The 19031-nt window shown below is 41.7% G+C and overlaps 14 non-coding genes across 14 annotated transcripts; all 14 read left to right on the plus strand.

The window, feature by feature from the left end:
- The first annotated feature begins 632 nt into the window (after nt 1–632).
- Nucleotides 633–704, plus strand: trnap-agg. Its single transcript has one exon. It is a non-coding gene; the product is annotated as a tRNA-Pro (tRNA).
- A 1183-nt stretch (nt 705–1887) lies between these two features.
- Nucleotides 1888–1959, plus strand: trnap-agg. Its single transcript has one exon. It is a non-coding gene; the product is annotated as a tRNA-Pro (tRNA).
- Nucleotides 1960–3141: 1182 nt separating this feature from the next.
- trnap-agg lies at nt 3142–3213 on the plus strand. Its single transcript has one exon. It is a non-coding gene; the product is annotated as a tRNA-Pro (tRNA).
- Nucleotides 3214–4528: 1315 nt separating this feature from the next.
- trnap-agg lies at nt 4529–4600 on the plus strand. Its single transcript has one exon. It is a non-coding gene; the product is annotated as a tRNA-Pro (tRNA).
- Nucleotides 4601–5781: 1181 nt separating this feature from the next.
- On the plus strand, nt 5782–5854 carry trnap-agg. The gene has a single exon. It is a non-coding gene; the product is annotated as a tRNA-Pro (tRNA).
- Nucleotides 5855–7055: 1201 nt separating this feature from the next.
- Nucleotides 7056–7127, plus strand: trnap-agg. Its single transcript has one exon. It is a non-coding gene; the product is annotated as a tRNA-Pro (tRNA).
- A 1181-nt stretch (nt 7128–8308) lies between these two features.
- Nucleotides 8309–8381, plus strand: trnap-agg. Its single transcript has one exon. It is a non-coding gene; the product is annotated as a tRNA-Pro (tRNA).
- Nucleotides 8382–9583: 1202 nt separating this feature from the next.
- On the plus strand, nt 9584–9655 carry trnap-agg. Its single transcript has one exon. It is a non-coding gene; the product is annotated as a tRNA-Pro (tRNA).
- A 1216-nt stretch (nt 9656–10871) lies between these two features.
- Nucleotides 10872–10943, plus strand: trnap-agg. Its single transcript has one exon. It is a non-coding gene; the product is annotated as a tRNA-Pro (tRNA).
- A 1207-nt stretch (nt 10944–12150) lies between these two features.
- On the plus strand, nt 12151–12222 carry trnap-ugg. Its single transcript has one exon. It is a non-coding gene; the product is annotated as a tRNA-Pro (tRNA).
- A 1209-nt stretch (nt 12223–13431) lies between these two features.
- trnap-agg lies at nt 13432–13503 on the plus strand. Its single transcript has one exon. It is a non-coding gene; the product is annotated as a tRNA-Pro (tRNA).
- A 2600-nt stretch (nt 13504–16103) lies between these two features.
- On the plus strand, nt 16104–16175 carry trnap-agg. Its single transcript has one exon. It is a non-coding gene; the product is annotated as a tRNA-Pro (tRNA).
- A 1209-nt stretch (nt 16176–17384) lies between these two features.
- On the plus strand, nt 17385–17456 carry trnap-agg. The gene has a single exon. It is a non-coding gene; the product is annotated as a tRNA-Pro (tRNA).
- A 1246-nt stretch (nt 17457–18702) lies between these two features.
- trnap-agg lies at nt 18703–18775 on the plus strand. Its single transcript has one exon. It is a non-coding gene; the product is annotated as a tRNA-Pro (tRNA).
- The last annotated feature ends 256 nt before the right edge of the window (nt 18776–19031 follow it).

A 19031-nucleotide genomic window follows, 5' to 3' on the forward strand; every position in this document is an offset into this window, starting at 1 on the left:
TTACCGTCAGTCGAGTCCCCTGACACTTGTGGGGGTCATAGAGCAAAACGGAGAACACCATCGTGTCCGTGAGAGTACCCCCTTTCCATAGAGCAGTCAAAAAATGTTGTAGGTCAAAGTGTTTGGAAGCTAAATACGTTTTTGTGAGATGATCGATTATTGGGATGTCTCATGGTTTGACAAACAGCGCTCTAGCTCTGCCACCTTTCACCGCAGAAGCGGAGGTGTGACATCAGTTGTTATGGAGGATTGAGATGCAGTCTAGTTTAAAACTGACAGAATATAATTGGGATTTTTAAGATGATTTGACTTCGATTGACATACGGTGCGTCAATCGACTCAAAATAAATGTATTCTTTTTAAAAATCTTCATTTATCTCTTAATCTTCATTTGTCTACCCTCATCATTCATTTCCTGCGGTTACGGCTGAAGTAGATCGAAACTGGAAGACACAACAGACCAATTAAAGAGAATTTGAACTGGACCCCGGTCAAATGCTTGTGATACAGCTATGCTCAAATGCATACCACCAACACTAACATGTTATTCACTCTTTCCTGGCACCATGGACACGTCAATCCATATCCTCACCGTCTTTGCTGTGGAAAGCAAAAAATATAGAAGATCAAATGGTTCGTTGGTCTAGGGGTATGATTCTCGCTTAGGGTGCGAGAGGTCCCGGGTTCAAATCCCGGACGAACCCTTTTGTAGAACCTTTAATAAGTTGAGATAGGCGGATCTCGGGCCACTGGTAGGAGGGGCGAATGCAACAGCTAGAGTGCCGGGTAAGGTGGCTGAGTGGTTAAGGCAATGGACTGCTAATCCATTGAGATATGCGCCAGCAGGTTCAATGTTGCACAATGTTTATTCATTTCATGACCCCAAATGAATATAGAAAACGTGCAAGAGCAAAGCAGACTGTGAAGAGTTACGCAAACAAGGATATAGATTCGAACCCACAAGTCTGGAGACCAAATCCAGAACCTAAACCCACTAAACACTTAATGCTTTGGCATTGGCCAGGAAACGAACACAGGTCAAATGCTTGGAAGGAAGCTATGTTCACCACTATACCACCAATACAATTTGTCACTGTACAGCAACATGGAGACATCAATTTATATCTTGACCGTCATTTCTGTGGAAAACCAAAAATCTTTGACCAAAAGGCTTGTTGGTCTAGGTGTATAATTCTGGCTTAGGGTGTGAGAGTTCTCTGGTTAAAAAATATCTGTCATTTTAACCAGCACCGGTTACCGTCAGTCGAGTCCCCTGACACTTGTGGGGGTCATAGAGCAAAACGGAGAACACCATCGTGTCCGTGAGAGTACCCCCTTTCCATAGAGCAGTCAAAAAATGTTGTAGGTCAAAGTGTTTGGAAGCTAAATACGTTTTTGTGAGATGATTGATTATCGGGATGTCTCATGGTTTGACAAACAGCGCTCTAGCTCTGCCACCTTTCACCGCAGAAGCGGAGGTGTGACATCAGCGGTTATGGAGGATTGAGATGCATCTAGTTTAAAACTGACAGATTATAATTGGGATTTTAAAGATGATTTGACTTCGATTGACATCCGGTGCGTCAATCGACTCAAAATAAATGTAGAGTTTCTTTTTACTCTTTAAAATCTTCATTTATCTTCTTCATTTGTCTACCATCATAATTATTTTGCTGTTATGGCTGAAGTAGATCGAAACTGGAAGACACAACAGACCAATTAAAGATAATTTGAACTGGACCCCGGTCAAATGCTTGTGATACAGCTATGCTCAAATGCATACCACCAACACTAACATGTATTCACTCTTTCCTGGCACCATGGACACGTCAATCCATATACTCACCGTCTTTGCTGGTGGAAAGCAAAACATATAGAAGATCAAATGGCTCGTTGGTCTAGGGGTATGATTCTCGCTTAGGGTGCGAGAGGTCCAGGGTTCAAATCCCGGACGAACCCTTTTGTAGAACCTTTAACATGTGGAGATAGTCGGATCTCGGGCCACTGGTAGGAGGGGCGAATGCAACAGCTAGAGGGCAGGGTAAGGTGGCTGAGTGGTTAAGGCGATGGACTGTTAATCCATTGAGATCTGCGCCAGCAGGTTCAATTTTGCACAATGTTTATTCATTTCATGACCCCAAATGAATATAGAAAACGTGCAAGAGCAAAGCAGACTGTGAAGAGTTACGCGAACAAGGATATAGATTCGAACCCACAAGTCTGGAGACCAAATCCAGAACCTAAACCCAATCACTAAACACTTAATGCTCTGCATTGGACAGGAAACGAACACAGGTCAAATGCTTGGAAGGAAGCTATGTTCACCACTATACCACCAATACAATTTGTCACTGTACAGCAACATGGAGACATCAATTTATATCTTGACCGTCATTTCTGTGGAAAACCAAAAATCTTTGACCAAAAGGCTTGTTGGTCTAGGTGTATAATTCTGGCTTAGGGTGTGAGAGGTCTATGGTTAAAAAATCTGTCATTTTAACCAGTACCGCGTAATGGGGTCAGTAGCCCCCTGACACTTGTGGGGGTCATAGAGCAAAACGGAGAACACCATCGTGTCCGTGAGAGTACCCCCTTTCCATAGAGCAGTCAAAAATGTTGTAGGTTAAAGTGTTTGGAAGCTACAGACGTTTTTGTGAGAAGACCGATTATCGGGATGTCTCATGGTTTGACAAACAGCGCTCTAGCTCTGCCGCCTTTCACAGCAGAAGCGGAGGTGTGACATCAGTTGTTATGGAGGATTGAGATGCATCTAGTTTAAAACTGACAGAATATAATTGGGATTTTAAAGATGATTTTACTTCGATTGACATACCGGTGCGTCAATCGACTCAAAATAAATGTATTCTTTTTAAAAATCTTCATTTATCTCTTTCTTCATTTGTCTACACACATCATAATTATTTCTGCGGTTACGGCTGAAGTAGATCGAAACTGGAAGACACAACAGACCAATTAAAGAGAATTTGAACTGGACCCCGGTCAAATGCTTGTGATACAGCTATGCTCAAATGCATACCACCAACACTAACATGTTATTCACTCTTTCCTGGCACCATGGACACGTCAATCCATATCCTCACCGTCTTTGCTGTGGAAAGCAAAAAATATAGAAGATCAAATGGTTCGTTGGTCTAGGGGTATGATTCTCGCTTAGGGTGCGAGAGGTCCCGGGTTCAAATCCCGGACGAACCCTTTTGTAGAACCTTTAACATGTGGAGATAGTCGGATCTCGGGCCACTGGTAGGAGGGGCGAATGCAACAGCTAGAGTGCCAGGGTAAGGTGGCTGAGTGGTTAAGGCAATGGACTGCTAATCCATTGAGAGATGCGCCAGCAGGTTCAATTTTGCACAATGTTTATTAATTTCATCTAAGGACCCTAAATGAATATAGAAAACGTGCAAGAGTAAAGCAGACTTTGAAGAGTTACACAAACAAGGATATAGATTCGAACCCACAAGTCTGGAGACCAAATCCAGAACCTAAAATCACTAAATACTTAATGCTGTTGGCAGGGAAACGAACACAGGTCAAATGCTTGGAAGGAAGCTATGCTCACCACTATACCACCAATACAATATGTCACTGTACAGCAACATGGAGACATCAATTTATATCTTGACCGTCATTTCTGTGGAAAGCCAAAAATCTTTGACCAAAAGGCTTGTTGGTCTAGTTGTATAATTATGGCTTAGGGTGCGAGAGTTCTATGGTTAAAAAAATCTCTCATTTTAACCAGTACCGGTTACCTTCAGACGACTCCCGTGACACTTGTGGGGAACGTAGGGCAAAACGTAGAACATTGTGACAAGTGGGGTCAAAGTAGCTTGAAGGCTAAACTGCTCTGACGCTACAAACAGAAGTTGGCATGTAGACAGTACCGACTTTAGACGAGCCCCCTGAGACTTGTGGGGGTCATAGAGCAAAACGGAGAACACCATCATGTCCGTGAGAGTATCCCCTTTCCATAGAGCAGCCAAAAAATGTTGTAGGTTAAAGTGTTCGGAAGCTAAATACGTTTTTGTGAGATGATCGATTATTGGGATGTCTCATGGTTTGACAAACAGCGCTCTAGCTCTGCCACCTTTCACCGCAGAAGCGGAGGTGTGACATCAGTTGTTATGGAGGATTGAGATGCATCTAGTTTAAAACTGACAGAATATAATTGGGATTTTTAAGATGATTTTACTTCGATTGACATACCGGTGCGTCAATCGACTCAAAATAAATGTATTCTTTTTAAAAATCTTCATTTATCTCTTTCTTCATTTGTCTACAACATCATAATTATTTCTGCTGTTACGGCTGAAGTAGATCGAAACTGGAAGACACAACAGACCAATTAAAGAGAATTTGAACTGGACCCCGGTCAAATGCTTGTGATACAGCTATGCTCAAATGCATACCACCAACACTAACATGTTATTCACTCTTTCCTGGCACCATGGACACGTCAATCCATATCCTCACCGTCTTTGCTGTGGAAAGCAAAAAATATAGAAGATCAAATGGTTCGTTGGTCTAGGGGTATGATTCTCGCTTAGGGTGCGAGAGGTCCCGGGTTCAAATCCCGGACGAACCCTTTTGTAGAACCTTTAACATGTGGAGATAGTCGGATCTCGGGCCACTGGTAGGAGGGGCGAATGCAACAGCTAGAGTGCAGGGTAAGGTGGCTGAGTGGTTAAGGCAATGGACTGTTAATCCATTGAGAGATGCGCTAGCAGGTTCAATTTTGCACAATGTTTATTCATTTCATGACCCCAAATGAATATAGAAAACGTGCAAGAGCAAAGCAGACTGTGAAGAGTTACGCGAACAAGGATATAGATTCGAACCCACAAGTCTGGAGACCAAATCCAGAACCTAAACCCACTAAACACTTAATGCTCTGCATTGGACAGGAAACGAACACAGGTCAAATGCTTGGAAGGAAGCTATGTTCACCACTATACCACCAATACAATTTGTCACTGTACAGCAACATGGAGACATCAATTTATATCTTGACCGTCATTTCTGTGGAAAACCAAAAATCTTTGACCAAAAGGCTTGTTGGTCTAGGTGTATAATTCTGGCTTAGGGTGTGAGAGTTCTCTGGTTAAAAAATCTGTCATTTTAACCAGCACCGGTTACACCATCAGTCGAGCCCCCTGAGACTTGTGGGGGTCATAGAGCAAAACGGAGAACACCATCGTGTCCGTGAGAGTATCCCCTTTCCATAGAGCAGTCAAAAAATGTTGTAGGTTAAAGAGTTCGGAAGCTAAATACGTTTTTGTGAGATGATTGATTATTGGGATGTCTCATGGTTTGACAAACAGCGCTCTAGCTCTGCCGCCTTTCACCGCAGAAGCGGAGGTGTGACATCAGCTGTTATGGAGGATTGAGATGCATCTAGTTTAAAACTGACAGAATATAATTGGGATTTATTAAGATGATTTTACTTCGATTGACATGCGGTGCGTCAATCGACTCAAAATAAATGTATTCTTTTTAAAAAATCTTCATTTATCTCTTAATCTTCATTTGTCTACAAACATCATAATTGTTTTGCTGTTATGGCTGAAGTAGATCGAATCAGGAAGACACAACAGATGAATTAAAGAGAATTTGAACTGAACCCTGGTCAAATGCTTGGAGATACAGCTATGCTCAAATGTATACCACCAACACTAACATGTATCACTCTTTCCTGGCACCATGGACACGTCAATCCATATACTCACCGTCTTTGCTGGGGAAAGCAAAAAATATAGAAGATCAAAAGGTTCGTTGGTCTAGGGGTATGATTCTCGCTTAGGGTGCGAGAGGTCCTGGGTTCAAATCCCGGAACGAACCCTTTTGTAGAACCTTTAATAAGTGGAGATAGTCGGATCTCGGGCCACTGGTAGGAGGGGCGAATGCAACAGCCAAGAGTGCAGGGTAAGGTGGCTGAGTGGTTAAGGTAATGGACTGTTAATCCATTGAGAGCTGCGCTAGCAGGTTCAATTTTGCACAATGTTTATTCATTTCATGACCCCAAATGAATATAGAAAACGTGCAAGAGCAAAGCAGACTGTGAAGAGTTACGCAAACAAGGATATAGATTCGAACCCACAAGTCTGGAGATTAAATGCAGAACCTAAACTCACTAAATACTTAATGCTTTGCATTGGCGGGAAACGAACACAGGTCAAATGCTTGGAAGGAAGCTATGTTCACCACTATACCACCAATACAATTTGTCACTGTACAGCAACATGGAGACATCAATTTATATCTTGACCGTCATTTCTGTGGAAAACCAAAAATCTTTGACCAAAAGGCTTGTTGGTCTAGGTGTATAATTCTGGCTTAGGGTGTGAGAGTTCTCTGGTTAAAAAATCTCTCATTTTAACCAGTACCGGTTACAAAATCAAGAGGAATGCTCGAAGTGAGAGGAGCCCCCTGACACTTGTGGGGGTCATAGAGCAAAACGGAGAACACCATCGTGTCCGTGAGAGTACCCCCTTTCCATAGAGCAGTCAAAAAATGTTGTAGGTCAAAGTGTTTGGAAGCTAAATACGTTTTTGTGAGATGATCGATTATTGGGATGTCTCATGGTTTGACAAACAGCGCTCTAGCTCTGCCACCTTTCACCGCAGAAGCGGAGGTGTGACATCAGCGGTTATGGAGGATTGAGATGCAATCTAGTTTAAAACTGACAGAATATAATGGGGATTTTTAAGATGATTTGACTTCGATTGACGTACCGGTGCGTCAATCGACTCAAAATAAATGTATTCTTTTTAAAAAATCTTCATTTATCTCTTATCTTCATTTGTCTACACACATCGTAATTGTTTTGCTGTTATGGCTGAAGTAGATCGAAACTGGAAGACACAACAGACCAATTAAAGAGAATTTGAACTGGACCCCGGTCAAATGCTTGTGATACAGCTATGCTCAAATGCATACCACCAACACTAACATGTTATTCACTCTTTCCTGGCACCATGGACACGTCAATCCATATCCTCACCGTCTTTGCTGTGGAAAGCAAAAAATATAGAAGATCAAATGGTTCGTTGGTCTAGGGGTATGATTCTCGCTTAGGGTGCGAGAGGTCCCGGGTTCAAATCCCGGACGAACCCTTTTGTAGAACCTTTAACATGTGGAGATAGTCGGATCTCGGGCCACTGGTAGGAGGGGCGAATGCAACAGCTAGAGTGCAGGGTAAGGTGGCTGAGTGGTTAAGGCAATGGACTGTTAATCCATTGAGAGATGCGCTAGCAGGTTCAATTTTGCACAATGTTTATTCATTTCATGACCCCAAATGAATATAGAAAACGTGCAAGAGCAAAGCAGACTGTGAAGAGTTACGCGAACAAGGATATAGATTCGAACCCACAAGTCTGGAGACCAAATCCAGAACCTAAACCCACTAAACACTTAATGCTCTGCATTGGACAGGAAACGAACACAGGTCAAATGCTTGGAAGGAAGCTATGTTCACCACTATACCACCAATACAATTTGTCACTGTACAGCAACATGGAGACATCAATTTATATCTTGACCGTCATTTCTGTGGAAAACCAAAAATCTTTGACCAAAAGGCTTGTTGGTCTAGGTGTATAATTCTGGCTTAGGGTGTGAGAGTTCTCTGGTTAAAAAATATCTGTCATTTTAACCAGCACCGGTTACCGTCAGTCGAGTCCCCTGACACTTGTGGGGGTCATAGAGCAAAACGGAGAACACCATCGTGTCCGTGAGAGTACCCCCTTTCCATAGAGCAGTCAAAAAATGTTGTAGGTCAAAGTGTTTGGAAGCTAAATACGTTTTTGTGAGATGATCGATTATTGGGATGTCTCATGGTTTGACAAACAGCGCTCTAGCTCTGCCACCTTTCACCGCAGAAGCGGAGGTGTGACATCAGTTGTTATGGAGGATTGAGATGCATCTAGTTTAAAACTGACAGAATATAATTGGGATTTTTAAGATGATTTTACTTCGATTGACATACCGGTGCGTCAATCGACTCAAAATAAATGTATTCAAATTTTTAAAAATCTTCATTTATCTCTTTCTTCATTTAGTCTACACTCATCGTAATTATTTTGCTGTTATGGCTGAAGTAGATCGAAACTGGAAGACACAACAGACCAATTAAAGAGAATTTGAACTGGACCCCGGTCAAATGCTTGTGATACAGCTATGCTCAAATGCATACCACCAACACTAACATGTTACACTCTTTCCTGGCACCATGGACACGTCAATCCATATACTCACCGTCTTTGCTGTGGAAAGCAAAAAATATAGAAGATCAAAAGGTTTGTTGGTCTAGGGGGTATGATTCTCGCTTAGGGTGCGAGAGGTCCCGGGTTCAAATCCCGGACGAACCCTTTTGTAGAACCTTTAATAAGTTGAGATAGTCGGATCTCGGGCCACTGGTAGGAGGGGCGAATGCAACAGCCTAGAGTGCAGGGTAAGGTGGCTGAGTGGTTAAGGCAATGGACTGTTAATCCATTGAGAGCTGCGCCAGCAGGTTCAACTTCGCACAATGTTTATTAATTTCATCGACTCTAAATGAATATAGAAAACGTGCAAGAGTAAAGCAGACTGTGAAGAGTTACGCAAACAAGGATATAGATTCGAACCCACAAGTCTGGAGATTAAATGCAGAACCTAAAATCACTAAATACTTAATGCTTTGCATTGGGAAACGAACACAGGTCAAATGCTTGGAAGGAAGCTATGCTCACCACTATACCACCAATACAATTTGTCACTGTACAGCAACATGGAGACATCAATTTATATCTTGACCGTCATTTCTGTGGAAAACCAAAAATCTTTGACCAAAAGGCTTGTTGGTCTAGGTGTATAATTCTGGCTTAGGGTGTGAGAGTTCTCTGGTTTAAAAATATCTGTCATTTTAACCAGCACCGGTTACCAGCGATCGTGAAGGGAGAAGGGCGAGTAGAGCCCCCTGACACTTGTGGGGGTCATAGAGCAAAACGGAGAACACCATCGTGTCCGTGAGAGTACCCCCTTTCCATAGAGCAGTCAAAAAATGTTGTAGGTCAAAGTGTTTGGAAGCTAAATACGTTTTTGTGAGATGATCGATTATTGGGATGTCTCATGGTTTGACAAACAGCGCTCTAGCTCTGCCACCTTTCACCGCAGAAGCGGAGGTGTGACATCAGTTGTTATGGAGGATTGAGATGCAGGTATTCTAGTTTAAAACTGACAGAATATAATTGGGATTTTTAAGATGATTTGACTTCGATTGACATACCGGTGCGTCAATCGACTCAAAATAAATGTATTCTTTTTAAAAATCTTCATTTATCTCTTTCTTCATTTGTCTACACTCATCGTAATTATTTTGCTGTTATGGCTGAAGTAGATGGAATCAGGAAGACACAACAGATGAATTAAAGAGAATTTGAACTGAACCCTGGTCAAATGCTTGGAGATACAGCTATGCTCAAATGTATACCACCAACACTAACATGTTACACTCTTTCCTGGCACCATGGACACGTCAATCCATATCCTCACCGTCTTTGCTGTGGAAAGCAAAACATATAGAAGATCAAAAGGTTTGTTGGTCTAGGGGTATGATTCTCGCTTAGGGTGCGAGAGGTCCTGGGTTCAAATCCCGGACGAACCCTTTTGTAGAACCTTTAATAAGTTGAGATAGTCGGATCTCGGGCCACTGGTAGGAGGGGCGAATGCAACAGCCTAGAGTGCCAGGGTAAGGTGGCTGAGTGGTTAAGGTAATGGACTGTTAATCCATTGAGAGATGCGCCAGCAGGTTCAATTTTGCACAATGTTTATTAATTTCATCGACTCTAAATGAATATAGAAAACGTGCAAGAGTAAAGCAGACTGTGAAGAGTTACGCAAACAAGGATATAGATTCGAACCCACAAGTCTGGAGATTAAATGCAGAACCTAAACTCACTAAATACTTAATGCTTTGCATGCGGGAAACGAACACAGGTCAAATGCTTGGAAGGAAGCTATGTTCACCACTATACCACCAATACAATTTGTCACTGTACGGCAACATGGAGACATCAATTTATATCTTGACCGTCATTTCTGTGGAAAGCCAAAAATCTTTGACCAAAAGGCTTGTTGGTCTAGTTGTATAATTATGGCTTAGGGTGTGAGAGTTCTATGGTTAAAAAAATCTCTCATTTTAACCAGTACCGGTTACCAGGCGATCCCGTGACACTGTGAGATGAAAGGTCAGAAAGAAGCCCCCTGAGACTTGTGGGGGTCATAGAGCAAAACGGAGAACACCATCGTGTCCGTGAGAGTACCCCCTTTCCATAGAGCAGTCAAAAAATGTTGTAGGTTAAAGAGTTTGGAAGCTAAATACGTTATTGTGAGAAGATTGATTATTGGGATGTCTCATGGTTTGACAAACAGCGCTCTAGCTCTGCCGCCTTTCACCGCAGAAGCGGAGGTGTGACATCAGTTGTTATGGAGGATTGAGATGCAAATATCTAGTTTAAAACTGACAGAATATAATTGGGATTTTAAAGATGATTTTACTTCGATTGACATACCGGTGCGTCAATCGACTCAAAATAAATGTATTCTTTTTAAAAATCTTCATTTATCTCTTTCTTCATTTGTCTACACACATCGTAATTGTTTCTGCTGTTATGGCTGAAGTAGATGGAAACAGGAAGACGCAGCAGACGAATTAAAGAGAATTTGAACTGAACCCTGGTCAAATGCTTGGAGATACAGCTATGCTCAAATGTATACCACCAACACTAACATGTTATTCACTCTTTCCTGGCACCATGGACACGTCAATCCATATCCTCACCGTCTTTGCTGTGGAAAGCAAAAAATATAGAAGATCAAATGGTTTGTTGGTCTAGGGGTATGATTCTCGCTTAGGGTGCGAGAGGTCCCGGGTTCAAATCCCGGACGAACCCTTTTGTAGAACCTTTAACATGTGGAGATAGTCGGATCTCGGGCCACTGGTAGGAGGGGCGAATGCAACAGCTAGAGTGCAGGGTAGGGGGGCTGAGTGGTTAAGGTAATGGACTGTTAATCCATTGAGAGATGCGCCAGCAGGTTCAACTTTGCACAATGTTTATTAATTTCATCCGGACTCTAAATGAATATAGAAAACGTGCAAGAGTAAAGCAGACTGTGAAGAGTTACGCAAACAAGGATATAGATTCGAACCCACAAGTCTGGAGATTAAATGCAGAACCTAAAATCACTAAATACTTAATGCTTTGGCTTGGGAAACGAACACAGGTCAAATGCTTGGAAGGAAGCTATGTTCACCACTATACCACCAATACAATATGTCACTGTACAGCAACATGGAGACATCAATTTATATCTTGACCGTCATTTCTGTGGAAAGCCAAAAATCTTTGACCAAAAGGCTTGTTGGTCTAGTTGTATAATTATGGCTTAGGGTGTGAGAGTTCTATGGTTAAAAAAATCTGTCATTTTAACCAGTACCGGTTACCTAGCGATCCCGTGACACTTGTGGCAGGAGAGGAGCCCCCTGAGACTTGTGGGGGTCATAGAGCAAAACGGAGAACACCATCGTGTCCGTGAGAGTATCCCCTTTCCATAGAGTAGTCAAAAAATGTTGTAGGTTAAAGAGTTTGGAAGCTAAATACATTTTTGTGAGATGATTGATTATTGGGATGTCTCATGGTTTGACAAACAGCGCTCTAGCTCTGCCGCCTTTCACCGCAGAAGCGGAGGTGTGACATCAGTTGTTATGGAGGATTGAGATGCAAGAAGGTCTAGTTTAAAACTGACAGAATATAATGGGGATTTTTAAGAAGATTTGACTTCGATTGACATACCGGTGCGTCAATCGACTCAAAATAAATGTATTCTTTTTTAAAAATCTTCATTTATCTTTTCTTCATTTGTCTACACACATCGTAATTGTTTTGCTGTTATGGCTGAAGTAGATGGAATCAGGAAGACACAACAGATGAATTAAAGAGAATTTGAACTGAACCCTGGTCAAATGCTTGGAGATACAGCTATGCTCAAATGTATACCACCAACACTAACATGTTATCACTCTTTCCTGGCACCATGGACACGTCAATCCATATACTCACCGTCTTTGCTGTGGAAAGCAAAACATATAGAAGATCAAAAGGTTTGTTGGTCTAGGGGTATGATTCTCGCTTTGGGTGCGAGAGGTCCTGGGTTCAAATCCCGGACGAACCCTTTTGTAGAGCCTTTAATAAGCTGAGATAGTCGGATCTCGGGCCACTGGTAGGAGGGGCAAATGCAACAGCTAGAGTGCAGGGTAAGGGGGCTGAGTGGTTAAGGCGATGGACTGTTAATCCATTGAGAGATGCGCCAGCAGGTTCAATTTTGCACAATGTTTATTAATTTCATCCGAGGACTCTAAATGAATATAGAAACATGCAAGAGTAAAGCAGACTGTGAAGAGTTACGCAAACAAGGATATAGATTCGAACCCACAAGTCTGGAGATTAAATGCAGAACCTAAAATCAGTAAATACTTAATGCTCTGCATTGGACAGGAAACGAACACAGGTCAAATGCTTGGAAGGAAGCTATGTTCACCACTATACCACCAATACAATTTGTCACTGTACAGCAACATGGAGACATCAATTTATATCTTGACCGTCATTTCTGTGGAAAACCAAAAATCTTTGACCAAAAGGCTTGTTGGTCTAGTTGTATAATTATGGCTTAGGGTGTGAGAGTTCTATGGTTAAAAAAATCTGTCATTTTAACCAGTACCGGTTACCAAGGAAAAGTCAAAAAGGCGAAAGTAGAAGCCCCCTGACACTTGTGGGGGTCATAGAGCAAAACGGAGAACACCATCGTGTCCGTGAGAGTACCCCCTTTCCATAGAGCAGTCAAAAAATGTTGTAGGTTAAAGAGTTTGGAAGCTAAATACGTTTTTGTGAGAAGATTGATTATTGGGATGTCTCATGGTTTGACAAACAGCGCTCTAGCTCTGCCGCCTTTCACCGCAGAAGCGGAGGTGTGACATCAGTTGTTATGGAGGATTGAGATGCAGATATCTTTAGTTTAAAACTGACAGAATATAATTGGGATTTTTAAGATGATTTTACTTCGATTGACATACCGGTGCGTCAATCGACTCAAAATAAATGTATTCTTTTTAAAAAATCTTCATTTATCTCTTATCTTCATTTAGTCTACACACATCGTAATTATTTTGCTGTTATGGCTGAAGTAGATGGTAACAGAAAGACACAACAGATGAATTAAAGAGAATTTGAACTGAACCCTGGTCAAATGCTTGGAGATACAGCTATGCTCAAATGTATACCACCAACACTAACATGTTAACTCTTTCCTGGCACCATGGACACGTCAATCCATATACTCACCGTCTTTGCTGTGGAAAGCAAAACATATAGAAGATCAAATGGTTTGTTGGTCTAGGGGTATGATTCTCGCTTAGGGTGCGAGAGGTCCTGGGTTCAAATCCCGGACGAACCCTTTTGTAGAGCCTTTAATAAGTTGAGATAGTCGGATCTCGGGCCACTGGTAGGAGGGGCAAATGCCAGCACAAGAGTGCAGGGTAAGGTGGCTGAGTGGTTAAGGTAATGGACTGTTAATCCATTGAGATATGCGCTAGCGGGTTCAATGTTGCACAATGTTTATTAATTTCATCCTGACTCTAAATGAATATAGAACGTGCAAGAGTAAAGCAGACTTTGAAGAGTTACGCAAACAAGGATATAGATTCGAACCCACAAGTCTGGAGATTAAATGCAGAACCTAAACAATCAGTAAATGCTTGCTGCTTTGACGGGAAACGAACACAGGTCAAATGCTTGGAAGGAAGCTATGTTCACCACTATACCACCAATGCAATATGTCACTGTACAGCAACATGGAGAATCAATTTATATCTTGACCGTCATTTCTGTGGAAAGCCAAAAATCTTTGACCAAAAGGCTTGTTGGTCTAGTTGTATAATTATGGCTTAGGGTGCGAAAGGTCCAAGGTTAAAAAATCTCTCATTTTAACAAGTACCGGTTACCTTCAGACGACTCCCGTGACACTTGTGGGGAACGTAGGGCAAAACGTAGAACATTGTAACAAGTGGGGTCAAAGTAGTTTGAAGGCTAAACTGCTCGGACGCTACAAACAGAAGTTGGCACACAGACAGTACCGACTTTAGACGAGCCCCCTGACACTTGTGGGGGTCATAGAGCAAAACGGAGAACACCATCATGTCCGTGAGAGTATCCCCTTTCCATAGAGTGGTCAAAAAAAATGTGTAGGTTAAATAGTTTGGAAGCTAAATACGTTTTTGTGAGATGATTGATTATTGGGATGTCTCATGGTTTGACAAACAGCGCTCTAGCTCTGCCGCCTTTCACCGCAGAAGCGGAGGTGTGACATCAGTTGTTATGGAGGATTGAGATGCAAGAAGGTTCTAGTTTAAAACTGACAGAATATAATTGGGATTTTTAAGATGATTTGACTTCGATTGACATACCGGTGCGTCAATCGACTCAAAATAAATGTATTCTTTTTAATAAAATCTTCATTTATCTCTTTCTTCATTTGTCTACACTCATCGTAATTATTTTGCTGTTATGGCTGAAATAGATGGTATCAGAAAGACGCAACAGATGAATTAAAGAGAATTTGAACTGAACCCTGGTCAAATGCTTGGAAGATACAGCTATGCTCAAATGCATACCACCAACACTAACATGTAACTCTTTCCTGGCACCATGGACACGTCAATCCATATACTCACCGTCTTTGCTGTGGAAAGCAAAACATATAGAAGATCAAATGGTTCGTTGGTCTAGGGGGTATGATTCTCGCTTAGGGTGCGAGAGGTCCTGGGTTCAAATCCCAGGAGGAACCCTTTTGTAGAGCCTTTAATAAGTTGAGATAGTCGGATCTCGGGCCACTGGTAGGAGGGGCAAATGCAACAGCCAAGAGTGCAGGGTAAGGGGGCTGAGTGGTTAAGGTAATGGACTGTTAATCCATTGAGATATGCGCCAGCAGGTTCAATTTTGCACAATATTTATTAATTTCATCCTTAGGACCCTAAATGAATATAGAAAACGTGCAAGAGTAAAGCAGACTGTGAAGAGTTACACAAACAAGGATATAGATTCGAACCCACAAGTCTGGAGATTAAATGCAGAACCTAAAATCACTAAACACTTAATGCTCTGCATTGGACAGGAAACGAACACAGGTCAAATGCTTGGAAGGAAGCTATGTTCACCACTATACCACCAATACAATTTGTCACTGTACAGCAACATGGAGACATCAATTTATATCTTGACCGTCATTTCTGTGGAAAACCAAAAATCTTTGACCAAAAGGCTTGTTGGTCTAGTTGTATGATTATGGCTTAGGGTGTGAGAGGTCTATGGTTAAAAAATCTCTCATTTTAACCAGTACCGGTTACCAAAAGAGAGGGTCAAGTAGAGTAAAGCCCCCTGACACTTGTGGGGGTCATAGAGCAAAACGGAGAACACCATCGTGTCCGTGAGAGTACCCCCTTTCCATAGAGCAGTCAAAAAAATGTTGTAGGTTAAAGAGTTTGGAAGCTAAATACATTATTGTGAGATGATTGATTATTGGGATGTCTCATGGTTTGACAAACAGCGCTCTAGCTCTGCCGCCTTTCACCGCAGAAGCGGAGGTGTGACATCAGTTGTTATGGAGGATTGAGATGCAAAAAGGATATTCTAGTTTAAAACTGACAGAATATAATTGGGATTTTAAAGATGATTTGACTTCGATTCACATACCGGTGCGTCAATCGACTCAAAATAAATGTATTCTTTTTAAAAAATCTTCATTTATCTCTTTCTTCATTTGTCTACACACATCGTAATTATTTTGCTGTTATGGCTGAAATAGATGGAAACAGAAAGACGCAGCAGATGAATTAAAGAGAATTTGAACTGGACCCTGGTCAAATACTTGGAGATCAGCTATGCTCAAATGTATACCACCAACACTCACATGTATCACTCTTTCCTGGCACCATGGACACGTCAATCCATATACTCACCGTCTTTGCTGGGGAAAGCAAAACATATAGAAGATCAAAAGGTTTGTTGGTCTAGGGGTATGATTCTCGCTTAGGGTGCGAGAGGTCCTGGGTTCAAATCCCAGACGAACCCTTTTGTAGAGCCTTTAATATGTTGAGATAGTCGGATCTCGGGCCACTGGTAGGAGGGGCAAATGCACAGCACAAGAGTGCGAGGGTAAGGGGGCTGAGTGGTTAAGGTGATGGACTGTTAATCCATTGAGATATGCGCCAGCGGGTTCAACTTTGCACAATATTTATTAATTTCATCCTGACTCTAAATGAATATAGAAACGTGCAAGAGTAAAGCAGACTGTGAAGAGTTACACAAACAAGGATATAGATTCGAACCCACAAGTCTGGAGATTAAATGCAGAACCTAAAATCACTAAATACTTAATGCTTTGCATTGGACAGGAAACGAACACAGGTCAAATGCTTGGAAGGAAGCTATGCTCACCACTATACCACCAATACAATATTCACTGTACAGCAACATGGAGAATCAATTTATATCTTGACCGTCATTTCTATGGAAAGCCAAAAATCTTTGACCAAAAGGCTTGTTGGTCTAGTTGTATAATTATGGCTTAGGGTGTGAGAGGTCTAAGGTTAAAAAATCTGTCATTTTAACCAGTACCGGTTACCAACTGAAAGAAGGGGTCAAAGTAAAGGAAGAAAAGCCCCCTGAGACTTGTGGGGGTCATAGAGCAAAACGGAGAACACCATCGTGTCCGTGAGAGTATCCCCTTTCCATAGAGCAGTCAAAAAAATGTTGTAGGTTAAAGTGTTTAGAAGCTAAATACGTTTTTGTGAGAAGATTGATTATTGGGATGTCTCATGGTTTGACAAACAGCGCTCTAGCTCTGCCGCCTTTCACCGCAGAAGCGGAGGTGTGACATCAGTTGTTATGGAGGATTGAGATGCAAATACTCTAGTTTAAAACTGACAGAATATAATTGGGATTTTAAAGAAGATTTGACTTCGATTGACATACCGGTGCGTCAATCGACTCAAAATAAATGTATTCTTTTTAAAAAATCTTCATTTATCTCTTTCTTCATTTGTCTACACACATCGAATTGTTTTGCTGTTATGGCTGAAATAGATGGAAACAGAAAGACGCAGCAGATCAATTAAAGAGAATTTGAACTGAACCCTGGTCAAATGCTTGGAGATACAGCTATGCTCAAATGCATACCACCAACACTAACATGTTACACTCTTTCCTGGCACCATGGACACGTCAATCCATATACTCACCGTCTTTGCTGTGGAAAGCAAAACATATAGAAGATCAAAAGGTTTGTTGGTCTAGGGGTATGATTCTCGCTTAGGGTGCGAGAGGTCCTGGGTTCAAATCCCGGACGAGCCCTTTTGTAGAGCCTTTAATAAGTTGAGATAGTCGGATCTCGGGCCACTGGTAGGAGGGGCAAATGCCAGCCAAGAGTGCAGGGTAAGGTGGCTGAGTGGTTAAGGTGATGGACTGTTAATCCATTGAGGTATGCGCCAGCGGGTTCAATTTTGCACAATATTTATTAATTTCATCCTTAGACCCTAAATGAATATAGAAACATGCAAGAGTAAAGCAGACTTTGAAGAGTTACACAAACAAGGATATAGATTCGAACCCACAAGTCTGGAGATTAAATCCAGAACCTAAAATCAGTAAATACTTAATGCTTTGCATGGACGGGAAACGAACACAGGTCAAATGCTTGGAAGGAAGCTATGTTCACCACTATACCACCAATACAATATGTCACTTGTACAGCAACATGGAGAATCAATTTATATCTTGACCGTCATTTCTATGGAAAGCCAAAAATCTTTGACCAAAAGGCTTGTTGGTCTAGTTGTATAATTATGGCTTAGGGTGTGAGAGTTCTAAGGTTAAAAAAATCTGTCATTTTAACCAGTACCGGTTACCTAGCGACTCCCGTGACACTTGGGAGAGGGGTCAAGTAAAGCAAGCTACAAAAAAGAAAGCCCCTGAGACTTGTGGGGGTCATAGAGCAAAACGGAGAACACCATCGTGTCCGTGAGAGTACCCCCTTTCCATAGAGCGGTCAAAAAAATGTTGTAGGTTAAAGAGTTTGGAAGCTAAATACATTTTTGTGAGAAGATTGATTATTGGGATGTCTCATGGTTTGACAAACAGCGCTCTAGCTCTGCCACCTTTCACCGCAGAAGCGGAGGTGTGACATCAGTTGTTATGGAGGATTGAGATGCATACGATAAAAGGATATTCTAGTTTAAAACTGACAGATTATAATTGGGATTTATAAAGATGATTTGACTTTCGATTGACATACCGGTGCGTCAATCGACTCAAAATAAATGTATTCTTTTTTAAAAATCTTCATTTATCTCTTTCTTCATTTGTCTACACACATCGTAATTGTTTTGCTGTTATGGCTGAAATAGATGGAAACAGAAAGACGCAACAGATGAATTAAAGATAATTTGAACTGAACCCTGGTCAAATACTTGGAGATACAGCTATGCTCAAATGTATACCACCAACACTAACATGTATACTCTTTCCTGGCACCATGGACACGTCAATCCATATACTCACCGTCATTGCTGTGGAAAGCAAAACATATAGAAGATCAAAAGGTTCGTTGGTCTAGGGGTATGATTCTCGCTTAGGGTGCGAGAGGTCCTGGGTTCAAATCCCAGGACGAGCCCTTTTGTAGAGCCTTTAATAAGTTGAGATAGTCGGATCTCGGGCCACTGGTAGGAGGGGCAAATGCCAGCCAAGAGCGCCACGGTAAGGTGGCTGAGTGGTTAAGGTGATGGACTGTTAATCCATTGAGATATGCGCCAGCGGGTTCAATTTTGCACAATATTTATTAATTTCATCCTTGAAGACTCTAAATGAATATAGAAACGTGCAAGAGTAAAGCAGACTGTGAAGACTTACACAAACAAGGATATAGATTCG

This window comes from Coregonus clupeaformis, chromosome 38, assembly GCF_020615455.1.
Source record: "Coregonus clupeaformis isolate EN_2021a chromosome 38, ASM2061545v1, whole genome shotgun sequence".
Classification (NCBI taxonomy): domain Eukaryota; kingdom Metazoa; phylum Chordata; class Actinopteri; order Salmoniformes; family Salmonidae; genus Coregonus; species Coregonus clupeaformis.